The sequence below is a fragment of the Camelus bactrianus genome, chromosome 13, assembly GCF_048773025.1.
Source record: "Camelus bactrianus isolate YW-2024 breed Bactrian camel chromosome 13, ASM4877302v1, whole genome shotgun sequence".
NCBI lineage: Eukaryota > Metazoa > Chordata > Mammalia > Artiodactyla > Camelidae > Camelus > Camelus bactrianus.
The window spans coordinates 56,380,581-56,395,618 of NC_133551.1; the positions used below are offsets into that span (position 1 = coordinate 56,380,581).

Genomic DNA, 15,038 nt, shown 5'->3' on the forward strand with positions numbered 1-15,038 from the left:
TGGCAGAGGTGACATTCAATTGGCACTTTGAAGCTGGTTAGGGTTCTACAGGGAGTATCTCCACCACCTTCCCTGCCCTGGTCCGGGCCCCCTTCTGCTGTGGCCTCAGCTATTGCAAAAGCCTCCTTCCAGAGTTCTGCACCTCTACGCATGTGCCCCGTCCTGGTCTCCCAGAGTAGTCACTGTGATATTTCTAAAATACAAATCAGATCCCAACATTCCCCCACCGAGAACCTTCCATGGCTCCCTCCTTCCCTTCAGACGAGGTCTGGATTCCTTAGGCCTTCCATGTCTGACCCTTGCCAACCTCTTTGGCCTGACTGGTTGTTCCCACCTTCCACTCTGCCCAGCCAGACTGACCATTCCCCCAGCACTCCACTTCCTTCCCACTTCCTCACTCCAGTCAGGCTGCCTCCTCTCCCTGGCTGAATTCCTTGACCTCTCCATTTCACTGGTTAACTACCACTTATTCCTCAGGCCCCAGTTTACAGGTCACTTCCTCCTGGGAGCCTTCCAGGACTGCTCCCCCTACACCCCCTAGGATGTGTTGGCCTACTCCCTAGGTGCCCTGCATTTCCATTATCAGACACTTGTCACTCCATATTCTGCCTGTTTTCTCACCCATCTCTGCTGCTGAACATGCTTTCTGTCAGGGCAGAATCAAAGCTGAGTCATTTACCTTCTAAGCTCCAAACAGTACCTGATAAATGTTTGGGTGAATGAATGGTCTAAGTGGAGGGAACTGAAAGTATCGTGGCTTGGACAGAGGAAAAGTCCCCTCCCCTTCTTGAGTACCCCCCACCCACTCTGGTACTGTATGTCCCCTGTGTTACACTCTTCCCTAAGCCCTATCTTCCTAATTGACCTGAGAAGAGGCTGTGTGCTGTAAAGATTAGCAGACCAAAAAAAGTTGTTAACAGATAATAAACACAGCAAATGGTTCTGCTTCCCTAACAGTGAAAATTATTAAATGAGTTTCACGTGGTTAAAATAGCAAAAAGCAATAAGAAAATGATAATGCCCAATGCTGGTAAAGGTATTGTGAAATTGGCACTCCCACGCTTTATTGCTGAGAGTGTAAATTGGAACAATCATTTCCAACAGCAATCTGGTAATGTGTCATGAGCTCTATAAAAATGTTCAGACTTCTTGGCCTAGCAATCCTATTCTTGGTCATCTGTCCCTAGAAAATACCCTAAATAGAGACAAAGTTTTACACACAAAGTTGTTTGCTCCAGTGGATTTTTACAGTAGCAAAAACCTGGAACAGCCAAAATTTTAAACAATAGGGGGATGGCTCTGTAAATCATGTTGAACAGTGACACAGTCTACAGTCATTAATAGCCGATGTTTACTGGCATCGTAATGACTCATTTAACATTCATATCAACCCTGCAAGGAACTGAGGCACAGAGAGATGAGGTAACCTGCCTGATGTCAAGCAGTGCATGTACAATTTGAATCCAGAAAGTCGGGCTCTGGAGCCCATGCTTTCCACCCTGACACCAGATCCATTAGGAAGAAGGATTAAAACCACCCTGCAGTGATTTAGAAAATACTCATGCTACAACATTACTTGGGGGAAAGGGAAGATTTTAAAAACTATTTGTAAAGACAGGGCAATGACATCCATACAAAAATCCAGGTGCTGAGAGAAAAGATGGGAAAGAAATACCGAAATACTAGCAGTGGTGTGTTCCAGGCTTGGGATGGACAGAAATGGGGGTGAGTTTTGGTTTATTTCATTTCCGAATTCTCTGACATTTCTGCAGCATGGCTACGTAACTTTTTAAGGGAGTTTTTTTAAACACTAAAGGTTCAGCCAGCTTTGGCCAATCAAGACACCCCAGGTCCCGCCCACAGCCCCACACAGACTCCGGCCTCAGGCCCTGCAGATTTACCCAGAAGGACAGTGGCGCTCAGGGAGGGCCAGAGGCTTGCTCAGAGTCCCACAGTGAGCTTCAAGCCCCACCCCAGACCACAGCCAGGAGTGTCATGAAGAGAGGGACTCCCCTTCTTATCCAGAGACTTCAGGGGGTAGGACCAAGCCAAACAAAAGAAAGCCTTCCTGGGTCACTCACTTTCCTGCTTAAAATCCCTACTGGGTTCCCATAACTTTTGGGGTACAGTTCGAACTCCCCAGCATGACCCAGAGGCCTTTGCTAAGGAGGCCCTGCTGACCACATGCATCCCAACAGGTGCACCCCCACAGCTTCTCTCCCTCCAGCCTCACTAAACTACCTGCAGGTTCCCAAAACAAGTTGCTCTCTCATGCCACCGTGCCTTTGCACAGGCTGTGCCAACCCACTTGGGGGCAGTCCCCCAGCTGGAACCCTGACAGGTGCCCATCAACCAACAGAAATCAACTCAGGTGTCACTGCCATGAGGATACCTTCCTGATCACCATCACCATCCCCATCTTAGGCCCTATTTGCAGCCTCTCCCGAGTTCCCACAGCTTCCTGGGCTCCCACCACCCTAGAACTGCTGAGTTACTTATCCACCTAGTCCCCAGGTGGCTGTGAGCTCCCTGAGATCAGGGCAGGGGTCTGGTTCTTCGTTACAACACTGTACCCAGACTCGGCATACATCTCACCTCACTTTTCCTTCAGATTTCAGCTGAAGGTCACTCTCTGACCTTCTTCTGTTACACACACCTGTCACCCCTTGCATTCTTCCTACCCCACCTCTGTATTGCACCTCTAAATACTCCCTCCTGCCATGATCTTTGAGGACAGGGCCACCGCCACAGCCCCAGACCCTAGTGCCGGCCACATAGTAGGTGCTCAAGTGTCTAGTTCACCCGAGCTGCTCAATAGTGTTCACTGAGGGAACCCAAGGGAGGAGGGGGGGTCTGTCCATGTGGGCCTCAAAGACTGAAATGTTTGCCAGAAGAGCAAGAGGGTAGAGGAAGAGCATTCCAAGCAGAGGGGCCCTGTGTGCAAAGGCATGGATAGCTGCTAGCTTCCTAGGACAGCAAAGCCTTTTCACGAACGCTCCCTGCTCCAGAGAGAGGCAACAAGCTACTGCCAGGGTATGGCTGGGTTAGGGGTGGGGATGCTCCCTGGAAGATGAGTTCATCCCAGTGGGGGATGAACAAAGACTGCACAAAGGTGGGACTTACTGACAGGGGGAAGGGGAGACATCAAGAAATAGATGCTGGGGAAGGGCAGGCCAGGTGGGGAGAACTGCACGTGCAAAGGCCCTGAAGCAAGAAAGCACACAGCTTGATGTTTGGTCTGGTGTAGGCCCAGGGCAGGAATTCACAGGTGGAGGGAGAGGTGGCTGGGGCAGTTCATAAAGGGCCAAAGTTCCAGGCTGAGACACTTGGATGAAAGGCCATGGGGGCCCATGCTCAGGGGGTCCCTGAGCAGGGAAAGGCCATGGTCAAGGTTTTCAATGGACATGTCATAACGGGGCCAGAAGGAGGGCCTGGAAGGGACAAGCAGGAGATGGTCTAAGAGAGAGAAGCTGAGATTTCCCAACTTCCCAGAGCCTGGGGATCCCCATGTGCTCAAAGTTTTCCTCCCACGATCCCTCTGCCCTCCATGTGCCCCCAATCCATGCAGCCCAGAGCCCGGAGTCCCAGCTGCTGCGCCCCACCCCACCCTCCAAGACCCAGGCCAGCCTTGGAAACTCACTCCTGGGAACTTCCTGTGCGGAATGAGGCTCCCGAGGGTCCTGGATCCAATTAGGCTGGGTTTCCGCAGCCCTGAGGGGTTGGGGAGGGCTGTTTTCACTGCGGTGGGGGTGCTGATCACAGCACGATGGGGCTGCTGAGGCAGCCAGCAGCCAGGATGCTGCCCCCTCCCCCCTGTCCCTCCTCTATCTCACCACCAGCCCCCTAGAGACACCCAGGGTGGCGACCATCTCCAGGAGCCTCAGTGCCCTCCCTTAGAGAATGGGCCATGACAGCCTTCTCAGGGATGAGGACATACCGCAGGCTTTGAACACATACCCCTCTCTACTTCCATTTCCCCCTGGGACCCCTAGCTCCCATCCCCACAGGGAATGCCTTCTGCCAGTGTGAAAGGACACTACAAAGAAGGTACTAAGCACTTTTTCCATTCCAGGCACTTCTCACTCAGGCTCCTTAATGACCTGTGATGTGGATGCTGTGAACACTTCAATATAATCCATGTGCAGAAAGATGCTTAGAACAAAAATGAGCAACTTAATGACTGATGACAAAGTGCACATCCAGGGCACCCAGAAGCCCCCACCCTGAGTTCCTTCTCAATTGCAGTTCCCTGCACGCCACAAAGGTCCCACCCTGCTGGCTTCTACATCAATTTCTTCCTTGCTTGGGGCAGGGAAGAGGCTCGGAGAAGATGTAACCTGCCCAAGGTCGTGCAACTGGTGAGGGCTGAGGAGGCTGGGCCCCTCTGCCGTCAGCTTGCTGTGTGACCTTTGGCAAGTCCATTTCCCCTCTGGGCCTTTTGTTCCTTCCTCTATAAAAGAGAGATTCAACTAAATCACAGCCTGGGTTCTTGGGCCTTCTGAGGGGCAATGTGGCCAGTGAAGGGTTAAAAGTATGGATTCTGGAACAAGACAACCTAGGTCGAAGCCCCAGAGACTGTTACCAGACTGGGGGTGCTAATGCTATCTCCACAGCATTGTGGTGAGGATTCAGGGAGTCAATACATATAAAGCCTTTAGAACAGGTCCTGTTACATGGTAAGGATTCTGTGCGGGCTGTTGTTTTGTTACTAGCTTCTCCAAGGCACAGGGAGACTCTCCCAACATTCCAAAGACCCACATGTAAATCTGACCAACCAGTAACGTCTAAGGGGCTGGGAATGCAGCAGCTCTGGGAACCTTTCAGGACCCACAGGGGCTGCTTGGCAGACTGATGGGGAGACAAATCTGGGATTAACTCAGAGCAAGAGAGCCAGCTGCTGAACCCTAGCTGTGGCCTGGCTCCCCAGAGCTTCCTAGACAGATCCTAGGGGTCTCAGGCTAGGAACCTCCAGGTGATCAGAGCCTGTTCTCATGCTGTATCTCAGGACCCCTGGGCTGGGTAGCCTGTGGAACACGACAGACAGGGCTCAGGCCGGAGGTGGAGGCCAACCGATGAGTGGGCCCCGGGCAGGGCAGGGCAGCAAAGGGAGCGGATTGGGGTAGAGGCCAGGGAAGACCTACTGCAAGGCCCGGCAGACCAGGCCCCACCCACCTCCTTGTCTCTTACACCCTCCTCCAGGCCTCAGGGCTACTGCCATCTCCATGTTTCTCGATTTCTCACCTCCAGGCCTTTGCCCCGGTTGTTCACTCTGCCTGGAATGCCCTCACCTGGAAAACTTCAAGCCAGTTCAGATAACACTTCCTCCCAGAAGCACCTCCCTCCTACACACACCATTATGGGTGCTTCTTATAGTAAATCTAAAAGCACAAAGCTACAGGGAAGCCCTGATCATAGTGAAGTGGTTCCTTCCCAGCAGTTATCAAAGTCTCTAATCATATTATCATTTGTGTTTGTCTAATGTCTGTCTCCTGGACCAGCGCAGGGACCACATCAGTTCTCCTCACCACTGTCCCCAGCATCGCGCATGGGGCCTGGTCTACATTCAATGCTCAAGTACTGCTGAATGAAGGCGGGAGGTCCAGGCAGGCTGCAAGCAGGTCGAGGCAGGGCATGGGCACACACGAGTGCATGGGAGCGCGGGAGGGATCGTGTGCAAAGCCAGAAAGTGAGGCTGCATCCTCCTGGGTATAAGGTGCACCTACGTGTAAAGCACACATGTGCACAAGTATGCCTGTGTGCAGGTGATAAACGTGACATGTACATGAGTGTGGAAGTACGCGAGGAGGGCAGGCAGGCAGCTATGTGTTGTCTCCTGGGAGGTGCATGCAGGGTGATGGGTGTGTACCATGTGTGTGGATACACACTCCAGAGGACTTGTCTCCTGAACCCCCAGCTCTATAGGTCCAGTTTGGGGCACCTCTGGTGGCATTTCTGAAACAGTAGGGGAGCACCTCAAATTGGCAAAAGTGGGGTGGGGGAGCAGGGTTGAAGGTGGTAGATTGGCTGATAGTGTGAATACATGTGAGTGTGTATTTGAGTGTGTCCAGGGGGTGTGTCCACCCAGTCAGGTGTTCCCCACTGAACCCCAGAAACTGAAATGATGAGACTGTCCCCTTAAGAAACAGGAAGCCTTTGCCCAAAGCTCAGAGAAGGAAGGACCCAAATGGCAGGGACCATCTCCCAGAGATATCCTGCCACGCAGATGATGCAGGGACAAGGCAGGACGCACATTATCCACTCAAGACACCACTCGACCCCCTTCCCAAATCCTACCCAGCCTCCAAAGTCCGGCCCCAGCCCTAGCTGCAGGAAGCCACAGCCACAGCCCCCCACCCACTTCCACTGCACCCACTTCTCAATCCCGCCCACGTGCCAGGTGGGGCACTGGTCCCTCTCACAGCCCCATGTATCCAGGAATGCTACCCACATCGTGGAGACAAGGAAGCCGGTGCAACAGAGGGAGCAGCCTCCCAACAAGGGTTGTTGCTGCCCTGAAACCCCAAGGTACATGCTGTGGCAGCCTGCTGGCACCTGGGGAGAGGAAAGCCCACCAGGCAAAGCATCAGAAGGTGTGGGTAGCCTCAGACAAGGTCTACTCCTCTCCTTTCCCACTTCAGTTTCCTCAACAGACAAACTAAGGTTTGGCTGGATAAACTGTGATGTCCCCCTCTCTCCAATTAGTGCATGACGTTAGATCTCAAATGGTTCTCCAAGAACTGGGTATATGGGGCTACCCAGAGAGATAACCATCCTTTTTCCACAAGTACAGCAAGCCTGTCCAATACCCTGGACCAGTGCCCGGCATGGTGCTGCACAGATAGGAGGAGCTGGGGACACAGATGCTTTGTTCACAGCTTCACTCATTCATACACTCAACACCGGGCCCCGAGGCTGCCTGCCCTCAAGATGCTCACAACCCAGTGGGGAGGAAGAAGCTACTGAAGTCACAAAACCACAAAGTCAAATGCACTGGGAAACCGTAACATGAACTTCACTTCTCAAGTGTAATTCACAGGGGAGGTGCAGCCCTTTACATTTTGTTAAGAAAACCTCTCCAGCAATGACAAATGTCTGACCAAGGGAGGCCAGGGGGCCTGGTGAGGAGGGAGCTCCCTGTCACTCCAGCAGAGATCAGAGGCCCTTTTGTCAAGCATGCGGGAAGGGGGTTCCCGCTGTGCAGGGGTTGAGTGAGGTTGGGCTTCCCCTCAACAGCTGTGGGATTCTAAGAAAGAGTCTGGGTTCACATCCCACAAAGCACCTGATGAGCTCTGTGAACTTAGGCAAATTACCTAACCTCTCTGTGCCTCAACTTCCTTGGCTATAAAATGGGGGTAATAACAATGAGGGTTAAATATGTCAACATTTATAAAGCCTTTTGGAACATGGCCTGGCACAAAGTAAGTACTGTGTGCAACTCAATAAGTAAGGCAGTGAGAGCCCCTTTGTGAGAGTCCAAATCCCAGATCGGATCATGTGCGGACTCCAAGTGTCAAAGGTTCTGAGGCAGAAAGCTTCTCAGATGCTGAGGTTCTGAGATTGGAAGAGACCAGGATTCTTAGATCCCATGATTTAATCATCTCATTATTTCCCGACAACAGCCCAGAGCCTCCCAGGGGAGGAAAGGGCAGAGCTCCGTGTCACTTCATCTCCCAGGCGCTGTCCCACGGCCAAGGCAGCCGCCACACCCGGGCCCACCCCACCTCCCAGCATCTCTGGGCCTCTGCAAAAGCCACAGCCACCCTGGGCTGGATCCACCTGCCCACTCGCCTGCATGGGGTTTAAGCACGTGCCAGCTGTCAAGACAGGCAAGAAGTACAAATAAACGAGAAAGTTTCAGATACCAATAAGAGCTGCAAAAGAAAATAAAAGAGGGCTGATGTGGCCGAAAGTGACAGTGAGAAGCTATTACAGAGCAGGTGGCCAGGGAAGCCCCAACAGAGTGGAAACCTGTGAAACAAGGAGGTGCCAGCCGTGCCAGCATCCCAGATGGAGGAGGATGTGCAAAGGCCCTGCCAACAGGCTTTGTAAATTCAAGGTGCTGAAAGAAGCCAGCGTGGCTGGAAGTGGTGAGACTGAGGGGCAGGCAGGGGAGCTGAGGTAGAGGGTGGGCAGGCCCAGACCATAAAGGGCCTTGTTGCCTTGTAGGCTCACAAAAGACTTTAGATTTTTCTTCTTCAAAATGCCTAGAAGAGTTTCAGCAGGGGAATGACAAGGCTAAACAAGGTTTGCAGGGCCCCCAGATCATGTGGCTCATTCTGAAAACACCATGTGCCTGGCCAGGGCTGGGAGACTTAGCAGACACCTTGTGATCATTCCCAACAGTTATGAGAGATCACAGAAATTACCCCATTTTAAAGATCAAGAAATTGAGGCTCAAAAAAACCCCTGAGGCTCAGAGAGGGGAAGAATATGCCCAAAGTCACACAAGCCATACACCAACCACACTTCACAAACTGTAAATTTCAATTCACAAATGGGTCTCGGTCCTAGGACCCAGATTGACCATCGTGATAGTCTGTGGAACTCCTGTGGCATTTTCAAGCCTCCGTTTCTCCAAGGGACCTTCCCTGGGGAGTCATGTAGGCATCCATGAATACTGCCCTAGCTAGTGCTTTCTGTACCCTGTTGGCCTTGAGGCCCTGATGGACTGCACTTGTATCTCACATGGCTGTCCAACCTGGGCTAGGTGAGCTGATGGATGGATGGACCGGCAGATGGACAACTACTGAAATGACTAACCAGTAAACTAATGAATGTACAATGAAAGAACAAAGGAATGATCTAGCAAACTAATGAATGAACTAATGCATGGAGATGAAGGAATGAATGACTCTCACTTTACGGAGAGGCAGGGAAGTAAGTGTCTGCCCAGGGAAGGGCTGGGGCCAGGCTAGCTCAGACCCAGTTTACACCTCATCCACACATCGGCTTCCTCTCCACCTGGGACCATCTTGCCTCCATCCCCCAAGACCACAGATAGCCTATTCCTCAGCCCCTGGGACAAACCCATGTGTCCACCAAGTGTTGGCCATTATAGTGCCCACAGCCCCATCACCACCAGCACCACCAACAATCACTGCCTTCTGGGCCCAGTGGAGTTTGGCAGTAAGTAGTGTCTCACAGAGAATGAGAGATGGGAGACCAGGGCTCTTTGGACCTACCTGGGACCCAAATCACTGGGTGACTTCAAGCCAGTGGCTTCCTCTCTCTGAGCTCAGATGACCTCTCAGGGCCTTTCTAACTCTGACATTCTTTAGGGGGTGGGCTTCTAGATTTTTTTTTTACATAGGGTCAACAGAAGGATTTGAAAGATCAAAAACTACAAGTTGAGAAAGAAATCGGTCCACAAGCACCAAAGTCCACCAGGAAGAGGCTCTGTGGACAAGGAATCCAGAAGCTGGAGTTTAAGCCCTCCTCTGCCACAGCTCAACCTCTCCAAGCCTCAGTTTCCTAAATTTTAAAATGAAGTAAAGTACCCCCACCTCGACAATTTCACCCAACCGAGTTTCTGGGAGAACCTGATGTGATAACTAACAACCATGCACTACACTGTGCAAACTGTAAAGTTCCATTCACCCAGGCAGGATTATGATGGGGGGAGGGGGAGAGTGAAAAGAGACATGCTGTCCCATTTCAGTCCAGTCCTGTCCAAAATGACTCCTGCAGGGGTCAGGGCCCCCAACAGAGAAGAGTGCAGAGAGCTTAGAAGGGAAAACCTGAACATCTGAGTAGCTGTCTCAGCTCTCCTTCCAACTGGCAGTGTGACTTTGGGTAAGTCACTTGCCTTCTCTGGACTTCAGTTTCCCGATCTGAAAAGTGCTTGGCTTGGTACCCTCTGGCCCTCATATACCAAGTTCTGCAATCCTAAACCCCCAAACCCCAGGCTTCAACCCCTGCCTGACTCTGCCCAAAGTGAGTTCACACTGCCCTGTGGAGCCAGGACTCAGACCAGAGTGACGAGAGGGGTCTCCCCTCCAGAAGACTCTGGGGCAGGGGTTAGACAGGCTAAGGGTCCTCCAAGGACAGACTTTCCCGAAGAGGGAAAGACCAGGCCCAAGCTGCCCAGGAGCCTTGGACAGCGCCAGCCACCCCAGACCTTGTGGGCCTGGCCTTCAGAACCTTTCTATAGTCTGAAAGCCAGCAAGCCCTGACCTGTCCAGAGAGATACTTCACCACCAGATGCCACCAACCCGGGCCAGGAGGCCTACCAAGTCAGGGAAGGGGCTCTCCAACTACCAAGCACACTTGCCTGAGGGCTCAGGGAGCCACCCCAGCACCCAGGGCAGGATATCCGCCTACAATGGGGCCCCGGCCACCCATGAAGGAGACAGACCCACCCCTCAAGACACAGCTCACAGCTGAGGGTTCCACACTGCTCGAGGGCAGAGTAGGGGAGAGCAGGATTATTTTCTCATGCCAAGGGTCTTAGCTGGAAACCCCGGGCTCACTCAGAGCCCCTACTGACAACCATCTCCTCTAAATCTGAGAATATAGTTCCTTACTATGCCATTTAATAGGCCTCTTCCAAAAGACATTTCCTGGTTCCCGAAACCCCCATCCCCAACCCTCCACATCCCCCCACCCCCACCCGCAGTTCTGAGGAAATCGGCAGTTAACTTTTTCCCAAAAACCCCCGCAAAGGCGACTGGCTGGGGGGAGAAATGCGCCCCGAGATCCTTTCGCGGCATTTCACCGACTTCCAAAAAAAAAAAAAAAAAAAAGCTTAAAAAAAAAACTTTCGAAGTTAACTTTAAATTCCCAACCCTCCCCCCGAAATCGCCCAGCGGCTTCCTTTTTTTTTTTCTTTAAAGTGCAATTGCATTGTGTCTCACCTCCCCGAAAGGCTCGCGGCTCTCGCCAAAGAAAAGGAAAAAAGCCAACCCTTCGGGTGCCCCCTCTGCTTCCAGCCGCCTCTCCCACATTCTCAGACAGTTTTATTAAAATTTTCAGACAAAAGAAAAACAAAAATGGCAGCCTGGCTTATTTTTAAAACAGGACAGGGACGCCATATTCTGCAGATCTGCAAAAAAAGGGAGAAATCCGGCACTGGCCGCTCCACCCGGCCGGCTGCAAAGTGCGCGAACCGCGCCGTTTGCAATCCGTTTATTTGCATTATGCCCCATGAATCATTGTTTACCGGAGAATTGCAGCAGGTTTGAATAGCCCGGCTTAAGAAAACACACATACACACACGCGCGCGCACACACACACACACACACTCACACACACGCACACTCGGGAGAGCAGACCAGACACGCCGCCAGAGACACTTCCTACCCCGCGCGCAGCCGCCGCCGCCGCCACTGCTCCGGGCCCGGCCCGAGGCGCAGGCGGCCCCGGGCCCTCGGAGCGCCCCGGCCCGCGCTGACAGCGCCCGCGCCCCGGCCGGCCCCCCTCCCGCAACTCGGCGCAACTTTCCCGCGGGCGGGCGCCCGCCGCCGCCGGGCCCGCTCCCCGCGACGCGGGCCCGCACGGACCTGGCTGTGCTGGCGGCGGCTCCCGGACGCGGCCGCAGCCCGCGCCCGGCGGCCCGAGCAGGGCCGGGCTGGGGCTCCGGCTCCGGGCTCCGGCTCCGGCTCGGTGCGGAGCCGCGCGCAAACCTTCCGGGTCGCCTGCTGTTCACTTCTGGGTTCTGCAAGCGCCGAGGCGGCGGCGGCTGCGGCGGCGGGAGGCTGGGTCTGCAGCGCCGCGCGGCCCCCCGTGCGCTCGGCGAGCCCCCGCGCCAGGCGCCCGGCTCCGGGGGGGGCCGCGTCGGGCCCCCGCCTCTCCGGCTGCGCAGCCCGTCCGGCCCCGGGGGCTCCCGCGAGTGGGCAGCGCCGGGCGCGGGCGACGGCGCACGAGGGGAGGGGGCCGGGCGGGGGGCGGGGGCGGGCCGCGCGCTGGGGGCCCCGCTCGGGCCCCGGGGCCTCGTCTCGCGCTCGCCGCTGCCGCCGCCGCCTCGCAAAGTTGCGCTGCGCCCCCCGCCCGCGCCGCGCCGAAGGCAGAGCCACAAAGGAACTCCTCGCCCCCCTCCGCCCGCCCGAGCCGCGCGGGGAGGGCACCGGCGCCCGGGCCCTAGGCCAGCCCCTTCCCCAGCGCGGGGGCTCCCGGGGCCCCGGCGGCCGCGGCCATTGTCCCGCCCAGGCCGGGCCGCCGCCTCGCCGCCCCCTCCCCGGCCACGGCGGGCTGGGGAAGCTGGGCCTGGCGGGCCGAGGCCCCGACCGGGCCGAGCCCGCGCTGGGCCAGGCCTCCCCTGGGGGTCTCCCTCGCAGGCGACAGGCAGGAGGGGACCCCCAGGATGGGCCCCCACACCTGATAACCAACGATCGTGCTCAAAATCCAGGTTGAGTTTTTTTTTAAGATGAGGACAAGGGGATGGGGGGCAGAAGTTTGTACAGGCCAGGCCACCCCTCCCTCAGGAAGCTCCGGCCCTCCCTGGTCCTAGGCTCGAGCCCCCAAAGGGTGGGGCCGCCGGAGACTGTCAGCGGCTCTCCTCGTTGAGTCTATCAGAGGTGGCACCGGCTGTCCCCAGCGCCAGACCTCAGAGCCATCTGTGTGTGACTCCTCCTCCCGCCTCACCCTCCCCAGCCAATCAGTCACCAAGTCCTCCGGATTCGGCCTCTCGGGCTGTGTCAGCTTCCAAACTTAACTGCTACCTGGGGAGGCGACCCGTCCCTGGGTCCTTTCACTGGGCTCAGACCTCCTATGACCCTCACTGCCACTAGCCTCTCTGGGTCAGACGAATCAAGGCTGGCCCTGCCCTCAGGGAGCATCCAGTCCCCAGGGAAGGTAACACACATAAACAATCACCTGCCAGGGTTTGCCTTCCGCCAGAAAGCATTTCCCAATTCGGTAAGTAGTGGTTGAGGACCTACTATCAGACGCCATGCTGGTTGGCTCGAAATGCAGCTGTGAGCAAGTTGGACAAAGTCTCTGCCCTCATGGAGCTTCTAGTCTAGCACTGGAGGTCAAGGCAGTGAGTAACTACAGGATAGGGCCTACGTGGACCATTCGTGTTCAAGCCCCTAGCCCAGTACAGAGCACAATACATATGTGTAGAGGGAACTTGTTGTGTATGAGGGTGGGGCATGTAGAAGACACAGAAGAACCTACTTTTATCCACTCAGGGAGGTGGAAAATTTCTTCAGAATTTAGGTCTGGGGTGAGCAGGGTTGGGAAGAAGGAAGGGTTTTCCAGTTTCTGGGAAAATGGGGGTGGTAAGTATCCACCCATTGTTGAGAAGTTCCATGAAATGATAAATTAATAAATGGGAAAGAAGCCAAAGCTCTCGTGCAGAAGAATTCGAAAAAATTTATGTAATGATTTATGTAGACAGTCAAGGAGGTGGAACACAACTCTCCAGTCTTTGGAGGTGGGCTGCATACAGGGACTTCTTCCAACGGAAAGTCTGAAAACGAGGGGGAAAAGAATGATTTCACAGTAGAGAAACCTGACGACGACCTCAGCCTGGTGATCAAAGCCAACATCAGCAGCCACGAATCATGTTGACAGTACGCATGCTTGACGGTATGTGATGAAAATGACACTTTACCTCTGTGGTCTTCTCCCCACTAACCTAGAAGTAGTTTATTTCTCATGTGTGTCACATGCTCATCCTAGGTCCTCTTCTCTAGATATAATAGAGGGGCAGCTGAAAAAGATACCTAACTAGTACTCCTCAAAACAGTCAAGGTCAACAAAAATAAGAAAAGTCCAAGAAACTGTCACAGTCCAGAGGAGCCTAAAGAGACACAACGATTAAAAGTGACGCGTGTCCTAGATGGGATCCTGGAACAGAAAAAAGACGTTAGGTAAAAACTAAGGAAATCTTAATAAACAATGGACTTCAATTAATGATAATAAATCAATAAAAGTATCCATCAATAATTGCAACAAATTAAAACAAACATCACATACTAACATAAAATGTTAGTAATAGGGAAAACTGGATGGGGGAGGGGTGTGGAGGGACATATGGGAATTCTGCAATATCTTCTCAATTTTTCAGTAAACCTAAAACTATTCTAAAAGATAAAGTCTAGTAAGAAAAAAAATCGTTAAAAGATGCATCAACCCATGTTGTTGTTGATCTCATTCAATGAAATCATGCTTGACACAGCACCCAACATATTCCAAGGGCCGAACAAATGTTATTATGTTATTATTATCATCATTGTAATTCTAGGCACTTAGAATAGAGCACATGCAAAGGCACTGGAGCTTAGAGTGCAGAGGGAGATGGGAGGCAGAATCCTGAAGGCTTTGATGGCTGCTGAGCTGGAATCTTTATAAGAGATTTATGGGGGGAGGGCAACTGGATCTGGCCCCACTTCACCAGCCTCCTCTTTAACCAGGAAAGCTGTCCTGGAAAGCTGCACTTCAGCCAAAGTGAGCTGCCATCCCAGGCCTGGCCCTTTCCTGTTGCACATGCTGTCACCTCTGCCTAGAATACCCTCCCTTGTCCTTTCTTCCCACCTTTCCTAGTCACTTTTAACTCATCCTTCAGGTCTTAACTTAGGTGTTCTCTAAAAAGCCTTCTGAGATCATCCAAGATGCTTTTAATATGGTCTGAATGGAATCCGTGTGGGCTGAGGTATGAGAAGTCACTGGTGAAGAGATTGAACTCCTCTCTGCCACTGCCAGACTCCTCTACCCCCGGTCTAGCCACACTAAACACTGCCCCGTCCCTGAGCACACTGTGCACCTTCATGCCTCCAGGCCTCTGCTCCTGCTGTTCCCTCTGCCCAGGATCCTTAGTTCTTTTCTGCCCATCTCTTATCTCCCTAGGGAACACCTACTTACCACTTCCTCTGGGAGGTTGTTCTAGGTCCTCTGTATGGAGAGCAGTGCTTTCCCTTGGTTCCCAAGAACACTGCAGTCCTCTGGTCACACTGTTGGCAAAGCACTTATCATAGTTCATGATATTAAATATTTGCTGAATGGAGAGACAAACGACGGGGTGAGCATCAAGCCCACTCTCAACCTCTCCAATCTTCAAGTCCTCCTTAATCTCCTCCAGGAAGCCCTCCATGACCACT

At 53.5% G+C, this 15,038-nt stretch overlaps 1 protein-coding gene across 2 annotated transcripts in view; it reads right to left on the reverse strand.

Annotated features, from left to right (window-relative positions):
- The window catches only part of ZNF362 (zinc finger protein 362), a 36,509-nt gene extending 24,732 nt beyond the window's left edge, over positions 1–11,777 (reverse strand). The window contains exon 1 of one of the 2 annotated variants that reach the window (XM_074376908.1): positions 11,499–11,777. The gene's annotated coding sequence lies outside the window, so the exon portion shown is untranslated. Of the gene's footprint in view, positions 1–3,640; positions 6,346–11,498 lie in introns of those variants that run through there. The other variant, XM_074376909.1, reaches the window with a different exon arrangement.
- Between the last annotated feature and the right edge of the window lie 3,261 nt (positions 11,778–15,038).